The 10,678-nt window shown below is 45.1% G+C and overlaps 1 protein-coding gene across 3 annotated transcripts in view; it reads right to left on the bottom strand.

Annotated features, from left to right (window-relative positions):
* Positions 1-7,851: 7,851 nt before the first annotated feature.
* Positions 7,852-10,678, bottom strand: part of LOC140399610 (Fc receptor-like protein 2) — a 140,609-nt gene continuing 137,782 nt past the window's right edge. For 2 of the 3 annotated variants that reach the window (XR_011937762.1, XR_011937760.1), the window contains exons 5-6: positions 8,329-8,462; positions 7,855-7,993 (exon numbers count right to left, since the gene is read on the bottom strand). The gene's annotated coding sequence lies outside the window, so the exon portion shown is untranslated. Of the gene's footprint in view, positions 7,994-8,328; positions 8,463-10,678 lie in introns of all 3 variants that reach the window. The other variant, XR_011937763.1, reaches the window with a different exon arrangement.

Below are 10,678 nucleotides of genomic sequence, written 5' to 3'. Positions count from 1 at the left end.
TAGTTAAGAAAGATCACCAACAACTCTACTTTCTCAGAAGACGAAGGAAATTTGGCATTTCAGCAAGACTCTCACCAACCTTAACAGATGCACTATATAATGCATTCTTCCTGGTTGTATCACAGCTTGGTATGGATGCTGCTTTTCCCCAACACTGCAGGAAACTACAAAATGTCGTGAATGTGGCCCAATTCTTCACGCAAACCAGCCTCCCATCCATTGACTGTATCTATAATTCTCGCTGCCTCGGAAAGGCCGCCAGCACAATTAAGGACCCCACGCACCGCGGACATACTCCCTTCCACCTTCTTCCGTCAATAAACATGCACAAAAGATTGAGGTCACGTACCTACCGACTCAAGAACAGCTTCTTCCCTGCTGCCAACAGACTTTAAAATGGACCAACCTTGTATTAAGTTGATCTTTTCTCTACACCCGAGCTATAACTGTAACATTACATTCTGCAGTCGCTCCTTCCTTCCCGATGTACGGCATGCGTCCTCTGTCTAGCATGCAATAAACCATTCTTTTTACTGTCGACTAATAATGTGAGAATAATAACTCTAATCAAATCAAAGAGGTCAGTAATTGTGCAGAGCTGGAATCGAGCTTGGGATTCCGCAGTGAGAACCAGAAAGCAAACACGTGGCACAAGGCGCATTAAAACATAATTGTAGTGCAACCTCTAAAAAATGCACCTACTTCTAATTTAGAAATCTGGGTCTGGTTTTCATCAGTGCAAAACACATGTTTTGGAAATATTAAAAACGCCAGACAGCGCCCACGGTGAGACAGGTTTGAACTTACAATTAAGTTGATGCTGTGAAGTAGCCAGTGAGCTAAAGCTGACGCTGGCCTCAGGCACGGATACAATGTATATAAAGCAGGCATTTACAAAGTGGAGGTGGCGACACGCAGGTGGGTCGCGGGCAGATGTCAGGAGGATCACGGGGCCAGCCGTTGCGGCGTTCATCAGCGCTCATGCGGCCCGGAGTGCTGGGACCTGAACCTGGGGTCAAAGTGCGATCGCGGATGGCGGCGGCTTTTGGCGCGGTGATCACTGGTGATGAACAAAGGCTATTTTATCGATCTTTTTGGCAACCATAAACATTACTCAAGTGATCTGGAGAGAGTCTATATCCCTCATGGTCTCACTATGCACTGAACTGAACGATTGGCAAGGGATATAATGAGAGCCATGGGAATTCATCACATCGTCGCCCTCGAAGGATGACTGAAACTGTTTTGCTGACCATTAAGACTACATTAAAGCATTGAATCGATACAGCGATCAGTCAATCCCAATGACGGTTGACATCATTCGCTTGAAGGGTTACTGTAATGATGACTGAACAGGGGAGATATTCGGAGTTTACAAACTGAGGTACGAATTCCACACTTTCCTCCTCCAGAAATTGTCCTCTCTGTCTAATTCGATTGCTGATGAAATTTGGATGCTAACTATCATCTTTTCAATTCTAAATGAACTGAACCTCAAATAGCAAGAGAAGGATGGCGATTGCTTTCGGCTCTGTGAAGAAATCGCAGCTTTCCAAAACTCATTGACAGTTTGGCAATTGCGATGCAAAGCCTAAATCACTACATGTTCCCCACACTGCTACGGGACATCAAATAAAACAGCATTAGTAAGGCAGGTGTGGATGGACTGGATAGACTGATTCCAAATGAAGCTGACTGAACTTCTGCGCCTTAGTTTTGACAGCGCATTAAAAAGACGGCACGAGTCAATCAAACTGTCAGCATTTTGGAGTAGCGTCTCCGAGGAGTATCCGGACCTGAGCCAAACAAGCATTTTGTTGCTTTTGCCCTTCACAACGACCTCCGTGTACGAGGTTGGATTTTCCGTCCTCACTAAGATGAAGACGGCACAAAGGACCCGGCTGAATCCTGCACCCGAAATGTGCATAGCCCTCTCCCCCTGTGAACCTGCTTGGAGTGAGATTGTGAGGATCAAGCAGGCTCAGCTCTCGCATTAAAGGTAAGCAAAAATGGTGGGTCACGAATGACTGCCTTCCTGGGTCACGATGGCCGGCCGGCGTGGGTCCCGAAGGTTGGTCGTATGCTAAACATGGGTCCCTGGAAAAAAAAGTTTGAAAAACTGTTAAGAAGGCAAATGCAATGTTAGCATTCATGTCAAGAGGACTAGAATAAGACCAGGCATTCTGAGGATGTATAAAGCCCCATTCGGAGTACTGTGAGCAGATTTGGGCATCTCTCAGGAAGGATGTGCTGGCCTTGGAAAGGGTCCAGAGGGGGGGTCACAAGGATGATTCCTGGAATGAAGAACTTGTCGTATGAGGAACGTTTGAGGGCTCTGGGTCTATACTCGATGGGGTTTAGAAGGATGAAAGGGGATCTCATTGAAACGTACAAGATACTGCGAGGCCTGGATAGAGTGGACGTGGAGAGGGTGTTTCCACTTGTAGGAAAAACTAGAACCAGAGGGCACCATCTCAGATTCAAGGGACGATCCTTTAAAACAGAGATGACGAGGATTCTTTTTCAGCCAGAGTGTGGTGAATCTGTGGGACCCTTTGCCGCAGAAGGCTGTGGAGGCCATTTCACCGAGTGACTTTAAGGCAGAGGTACATAGATTCTTGTTTAATATGGGGTTCAGGGGTTATGGGGAGAAGGCAGGAGAATAGGGATGAGAAAAATATCAACCATGATTGAATGGCGGAGCAGACTCGATGGGCCGAGTGGCCTAATTCTGCTCCTATGTCTTATGGTCTTATGGTCTCATTACCGTGATCATACTCCCGTGGTGGGTAACATTGAGGGGAAACTCCAGGTGTTGGTCCATACCATCTCACAGCCAGGCGACACCAAACAACTTAAAAGTGCGAGACGTATCGACGGAGGACATTCAATCCGATTGACCTCAGCGGCAATAGGGATTAAAAGATCATTCAATCTCATTCGAACGCCTTTCCCCAGAGGGATGCATTTGATTCTTGTCACTCCCATTCCCTTATGAAACCACTGTTGTATCTGCCTCCACCGAAATCCCAGGCCGTGCACATCAGAACCACTCGCCGTGGGAATCGGTCAGTAGTTTACCGTTCGGGATGCTGGGATACGCTGGGGCTGAGTTATTGGATATAAAAGGTGAAGATGTGAGATCCGTTCGACACGTCTAAAATTCCGTTAGGTCCGGATAATGCGGCTCTAAATGAACTGTATCCATGAATATAGAAAGAACTCTTGGATGTAACTTAGAAATCTTATCTTGCAGCCATATCCATCAGCAAGTAATGTGACAACTGGAACTGATAACCAGTGACAACATGGGGAGACCACACGGCCACTGACTCCTCTTCCACCATTCAACTTGATCACAGCTCAGCTTCTGCCTCAATGTAATATCCGGCCTGTTCCTCAGATCCTTTCATTCCTTTAAAGATCATTGTCCATAAAAATAATGGATGGAGACACCCACAGCAACATTTCAAACGGATTTGGACAGGGTGTGCTCCAATCTGTTGCATTCCAGAGATGGAAGGTGGGATAGAGTCATACAGGTTTGCAGCATGGAAACAGGCCCGTAGGTTCAACGTGCAAATGTCGCTCAGTTTTTACCACTTAGCCTGTCCCAATTGTCCTCATTTCACCCATATCCCGCTGTACTCATCTTACCCATTTAACTATCAAAACGTTTCTAAAAAGCAAAATTGTAACCGCCTCGATTACTGCCAATTACAGATCGTTCCAGACACTCAACGCCTTCAGTGTGAAAAATTGCCCTTTTTCTGTTTTAATAATGTCGTTTCTATAACAGAAATATACACCGTATTTCAAGTGTGACATTACTAATGTCGTTTGAAACTTCAATTAGACGTCCCAACTCCTGTATTCAATGTCCTAACCCTCTGTCTGTATCACAGTAATGATGGGCACAGACACAGTACTGATGGAGCAAATATCCTCCTTCAGTGTTGTGAAATTCCAAGTACACTTCATGTTTGCAGTGGTTCCAAAAAGCAACAAAGTCACAAAAAGATGTTGAATATTATTCTGCTCAGGAGAACTGCAGGAAATAAAGCCTTCACCCGATACCAAGAGAAAGAAGACAGAAACAGAAATAGAACAAAGGGGAGTGTGAAACAGAGAAAGGGCAGAGCGTTTGAAGCCAGGTTAGATTGCACCCCACTCCCTTCCACTTTACTGCATCAAGCACATTGTTTCTGTGTACCAGGAGTCCTGTTGTTAGAAATGCTTTAGATCCAGGTTCCTCTGAAGCAGAAGTAACATGATGCCCTCCACCGGAAGAATTCAAAACGGTTCATAATAATAATAGCAATCGTTTATTGTCACAAGTAGGCTTCAATGAAGTTACTGTGAAAAATGCCTAGTTGTCACATTCCACCGCCTTTTCGAGGAGGCTGTTTCCGGAATTGAAGCTGCGCTGCTGACATTGTTCTGCATTAGAAGCCAGCTGTTTAGACCACTGTGCTAAACCAGCTGCCAGAAATTCAAAGCGTTAAAGCGATCACTGTTATGGGATTTGCGAGTTGCTGGTTCGGGCAGTATTTAATTCCCATCTCTAGTTCTTCTCAAGAAAGTGGTGGTGAGCTGCCTTCTTGAACCGTTGCAATCCATGAGGCGCAGGTACACCCACCGTGCGTTTAGGAGGGAGTTTCAGGATTTTTTTCCGGGACCGTGAAGGAACGATTATATGAATCCAAGTGGGAATTGTGAGTGACTTGAGGGAAAACCTCCACCTACGGCCTTTTGTTGTCCTTCCAGAGGATAGTGGTTGTGGATTTGGAAGGTGCTGGCTCAGGATCCTTGATGAGTTACCGCAATGCATTATGGGATGGTGTGCAGGGCTGCCACTGTGCGTCCGCAGTTGAGGGATTCAATGTTTCTGGAAGGGGGAGCAATCAAGCGGGATACTTGGTCCTGGATGGTGTAGAACGTCTTGAGTGTTCTTGCAGATATGGGGTACAGTGTGTCACGTGAAAAACACAAAATGGATTCATTAATTTGCTTGAGTAAACATCCGCGTCTTAAATTCAAAAATGAGATAATCCATGAAGAAAATATTCTTAATGCACATTTCCTCCATTTAAGTGGTGAACAATTGACAAAGTGTGATAAGTAACTCCTCAGGGAATCTCCTTAATCCAAACAAAATTGCATTCGCCCAAGCTTTTGCAATGCCTAATTGCATCTCTGGTCCTAGAATTTTTGTTGTCCTTCAACCTAAGATTTTTCTTTATCCATGACTGCAGCAGTCGTGCACATCCTGGAACCCAGGCTTTTGGTTATTGGGCAGAGCTGGAATGGATTGGAATGGCTTATTGTGACGTGTACCGGGGTACAGTGACCCGCATTGTTCTGCGTACAGTTCTGACCGATTATTCTGTAAATGAAAAGAAAATACATAGGGTAAACATAAAATGCACCATGTAAATAGATAGGCACTGACATCGGGTGAAGCACACAGGTGTCGTATTACTCAGTGGAGAAGCGTGCAAATAGATCAGACCAGTCCGGTTCGTTTAGGAGTCTGGTAACAGCGGGAATGAAGCTGTTTTTGAATCTGTTCGTGCATGTTCTCAGACTTCTGTATCTCCTGCCAGATGAACGAGGTTGCAAGTGTGAGTAGGCCGGGTGGGAGGGGTCTTTGATTCTGCTGTCCACTTTCACGGCAGCGGTAGGTGTAGACAGAGTCAATGGATGAGAGGTGAGTTCGTGTGATGGACTGGATATGTTCACGACTGTCTTTAGTTTCTTACGGACTTAGGTCGAGTATTTGCTATACCAGGCTATGCTGCTGCCAGATAGGATGCTTTCTCTGGTGCATCTACTAAAATCGGTAAGAGTCAGTGTGGACATGCCGATTTTTCTTAGTTTCCTGAGGAAGTATAGGCGCTGTAGTGCTTTCTTGGTCTTAGCGTGGACCAGGACATATGTTCTGTATGTGCACACCTAATAGTTTGAAGCTGTCAACCATCTCCACCACGGCTTCGTTGATGCAGAGAGGGGTGTATAAAATACTTCACTTCCTGAAGTCAATAACCAGCTTTTCAGTTTAGCTGAAATTCAGGGTGAGATTATTGTCGTTAAACCACACCACTAGGTTCTCTCTCCGTCCAGTATTCTGACTCTTCGCTGTTCGTGATCCTACCCAATACAGTTGTATGGTCAGCAATCTTGTATGGCACTGTTTACACAGACTCTTTTTACAGTAGGGTGCGGTTCACATAAACACTGTTTACAGTATGCACTTCTTGCATATACTATTCATAGCAGTGTACGGTTTACATAAACACCGTTTACTGTAGGGCACTGTTTACGTCGACTTTACAGCAGTGTACGGTTTACATACACACTGTTTACTGTAGTGCGCTGTTGACATAGACTATGTTTACAACAATGTACAGTTCACATAAACACTTTTCACTGCAGGTCCGGTTCAGATAGACTCTGTTTACAGCAATGTCCGGTTGAAACATTGTTTACTGTAGGGCACTGTTTAAATTGACTATGTTTACTTTAGGCACTGTTTGCATAGAATGTTTACAACAGTGTACGGTTTACATTAACACTGTTTACTGTAAGGCATTGTTTGCAGCAGTGTACGGTTTACATTAACACTGTTTAGTGTAGTCCACTGATTACACAGACATTGTTTACAGCAGAGTACGATTTACAGAAACACTGTTTACTGCTGGGCACTGATTACACAGACTCATTTTACAGCAGTGTACGGTTTACATTAACACTGTTTAGTACAAGGCACAGTTTACAAAGGGCCTGTTTACATTAATGTAAGGACTACTTTCACTCTGTTTACTGCATGGTGCTGTTTAAATACTGTTTACTGGAGGGTACTTTTACATAGACTGTTTCCAGTAGTGTACGGTTTAATTTCTCTGTTTACTATAAGGCACTGTTTTCACTGACTTTCCTTACAGCAGTGTACATTTTACATACACACTGTTTACTCTAGGGCACTGTTTACATAATGTGGAGATGCCGGCGTTGGACTGGGATGAGCAGAGTAAGAAGTTCAACAGCTTTGTTTCAAATGACTAGCTTTTGGAGCACTGTTCAATACAGCAGTGTACCTTTTACACAACAACTGTTTCCAGTAGATCACTGATTAAAAATGCTCGGTTTGCAGCAGTGTACGGATAACGTAAACCCTGTTTACCGTAGGGCTCTGTTCATCTTGACACCGTTTACATCAGTGGACGGTTCACATCAGCACTGTTTATGTTGGCACTGTTTATTTAGACTGTTTACTGTAGGGCATTGATTAAATACTAGTTACTGTTTGGGACTCTTTATATAGACTCTGCTTACTGTATGGCACTGTTTCAATACTGTTTACTGTAGGGCACTGTTTGCGTAGACCCTGTTTATAACAGTTACGATTTACATAAACACTGTTTACTGGAAGGCACTGTTTACTTAGACTCCGTTTACAGCAGCCTACGGTTTACATAAACACTGTTTATTGTAGCGCACTGTTTACATAAACTCTGTTTATAGCAGCGTACGATTTACATAAACACTGTTTACTGGAGGGCACTGTTTACTTAGACTCCGTTTACAGCAGCCTACGGTTTACATAAACACTGTTTACTGTAGCGCACTGTTGACATAGACTCCGGTTACAGCAGTGCACGGTGTATCTAAACAATGTTTTCTGTAGTGCATTGTTGACATAGACTCTGTTTACAACAGTATCGGGTTTACATAAACACTGCTTACTGTGTTGTACTGTTTACACAGACTCTTATTACAGCAGGGTACGGTTTTCAAAAACTGTTTACTGTAGGGCACTCTTCACATAGACACTCTGACAGCAGTGAACGGTTTACATAGACACTGTTTACTGCAGGACACTGTTTACATAGACTCTGTTTTCCTGCAGAGTACAGTTTATGTTGGCAGTGTTTACTGTAGGGCGTTGTCCAAAGATTCCTGCTCACATTGCAGTCTTTCAAAATTCAAATTCCTGGGAAAAAGAGGGAGAAAGTTAACTAAACCACTGGAAAAGATTGAAACTATTTAATACAGCGAGAGCCCAGGGTTCCCTTTTCAGTTTTACAACTCCTCAGCAACATCCGAATACAAATAAGTCACAGCTTTCAACCAGAGGTTAAAAAAGATTGAGAGACAATTAATACTCAAAATCTTTTTATTATCACAATTAGGCTTACATTAATACTGCAATGAAGTTACTATGAAAATCCCCTTCTCTTGTGTTTCTTGCTGTCTCTCTGTACCTCTTATACATATTTATGTCTCCCTCCCTCACTCTCTTTGATCCCTCCAATATTAAAATTAAACCTCAGTCAGGGTAATAACCCGGGTGAAGCCTGCGGAACAGGCCTCAGCCAGCGCTCCCTCGGGAAGAATTCACACTCCCTCGTCCTCCTCACAGGATTCCCGACCTCCTTCCAGTTTTCCAAATAAAGATGCCTCTGGAGAAAAAAAGGAGATAAAATTGGTGATAAAGACAATAACAGGGACATTTAAAAAAAAAATACAAAACAGCACAACAGGAGTCCAACATTTCCAATCTCGAGCCAATCAGCAATATGTCAACACCCAAAATGCACAGCTCAAAACAGAGAGATTGACACACCCAGCGACACACACACACACACACACACACACACTGAAGCAGAGGGGTAATGTTTTCAGTGTCGTGGGTTTTTAGTTTGTGAACTGAAGTCCCTCAGACACAGATATATCCTCAGTGAGCTGTGAGCAGACTCCACCCCTAGTCTCTGCCATGTGTGGAATGTCTGTCTCAGAGGACAGCTCTCTATTGACATGTAAATGAGTGACAAGAGATGCTGATCTCCTTGCTGCTCAGCCCCACACACACAGAATGTGACTTCAGCTAAACCTTGGCCTTCATTACACCAGTGTTGTTCACTGAGCAGGCCGGAAAATATGGGATTAAATGTAATTATTAGACAGGGACATTCTTATTTTTTCTACCCAAGTGCAAAACCTCACATTTATCCATGTTATACTGCATCTGTCATATCTCTCTCTCACTAACTCCCCTCCCAATAGAATTGAATCATAATTTAAAATAGTATTGGGAAATGATTAGAAACAGTTTGGACTGAGATCTCCTCAGTGACCTGTGTGCTGTCCCCACCCCCGACTTTCTGTCAGGAATGTCCCCCTCGGTGTGTTTCCTGTGTCTGCAAAGGTAACACTTGTCCTGTCTATGGTTATGTTAATTCAGCAGACAGCCACAGATTCACAATGTCCTGTCCTTATTTCTGTCTTTGTTTGACATTTGTTCCCTCTGAATTTCTGACATGTTGGGAATGACCATTCGTCTGTCGCCTTAGGAAGGCTTTCCATAGAATGAGTAAAAACCAGCAAGAAATCACAGAATGTGAGTTAAACACAACTTCATTTCTGCCTCCATTTAGAGAGAAGATTCCTGGCCAGACAAACAAAGCTCATTGCAAAGTTTCACTTCATATTTTACTTGTTGTTCACGGACAGATTTTTCACTGAAATCTTCTGATGTCAATTCCTGAGATTAGAATTTATAAAGAAACAATTTGGATTGAATGAAAACGGTCAGTTTGATAACCCTAATGCCCTGACTACCTCACGTCCTGGCACCCTCACACCATCACACCCTCATGTCCCCTACTCCTCACATCCTGACCCACTCCCATCCCCGAAACCTCAGATCCTGACCCGCTGTGTTCCTCTTTCTCTGTGTGTGTCCCTCACTCTCTCCGTGTGCCCACCTCTCTCTGTTCCTCTCTCCCTCTGTGTACCTGTTGCTCTCAAAGTGTCCTCTCACTCTATCCCTCTCTTTCACTGTCTACCTCTTTCTCTCTGTGTCACTCTCTCTGTCGCCCTCTCCCAAAAAGTTCCCCCCTCTCTCTGTCCCCCTCTCTCCCTGTCCCTCCATCTCTACCCCTCTCTCTCTTTGTCCCACTCTCGCTCACTGTGTACATCTCTCTCACTTTCTATCACTCTGTCTCTCTCTCTCCTTCTCTCGCTGTGTCTCTCGCTCTCGCTGTGTCCCTCGCTCTTGCTGTGTCGTCACTCTCGCTGTGTCCCTCGCTCTCGCTGTGTCCCTCGGTCTCGCTGTATCCCTCGCTCTAACTGTGTCCCTCGCTCTCTGTGTACCCCTCATTCTCTGTGTACCCCTCACTCTCTGTGCGTCCCTCGCTCTCTGTGCATCCCTCGCTCTCTGTGCGTCCCTCGATCTCTGTATGTCCCTCGCTCTCTGTGTGTCCCGCGCTCTCTGCGTGTCCCTCGCTCTCTGTGTGTCCCTTGCTCTCTGTGTGTCCCTCGCTCTCTATGTAGCCCTCGATCTCTGTGTGTCCCTCGCTCTCTGTGCGTCCCTCGCTCTCTGTGTGTCCCTCGCTCTCTGTGTGTCCCTCGCACTCTGTGTGTCCCTCGCTCTCTGTGTGTCCCTCGCTCTCTGTTTGTCCCTCGCACTCTGTTTGTCCCTCGCTCTCTGTGCGTCCCTCGCTCTCTGTGCGTCCCTCGCTCTCTGTGCGCCACTCGCTCTCTCTGCGTCCCTCGCTCTCTGTGTGTCCCTCGTTCTGTGCGTGCCTCGCTCTCTGTGCGTCCCTCGCTCTCTGTGTGTCCCTCGTTCTGTGCGTGACCCTCGCTCTCTGTGCACCCTCACTCTCTGTGTCCCTCG

Source organism: Scyliorhinus torazame, chromosome 23 (assembly GCF_047496885.1).
Source record: "Scyliorhinus torazame isolate Kashiwa2021f chromosome 23, sScyTor2.1, whole genome shotgun sequence".
In the NCBI taxonomy this organism is placed as follows: Eukaryota; Metazoa; Chordata; class Chondrichthyes; order Carcharhiniformes; family Scyliorhinidae; genus Scyliorhinus; species Scyliorhinus torazame.
Note: the sequence above shows the minus strand (reverse complement) of the source record. Positions and strands in the feature narration are given on the sequence as shown.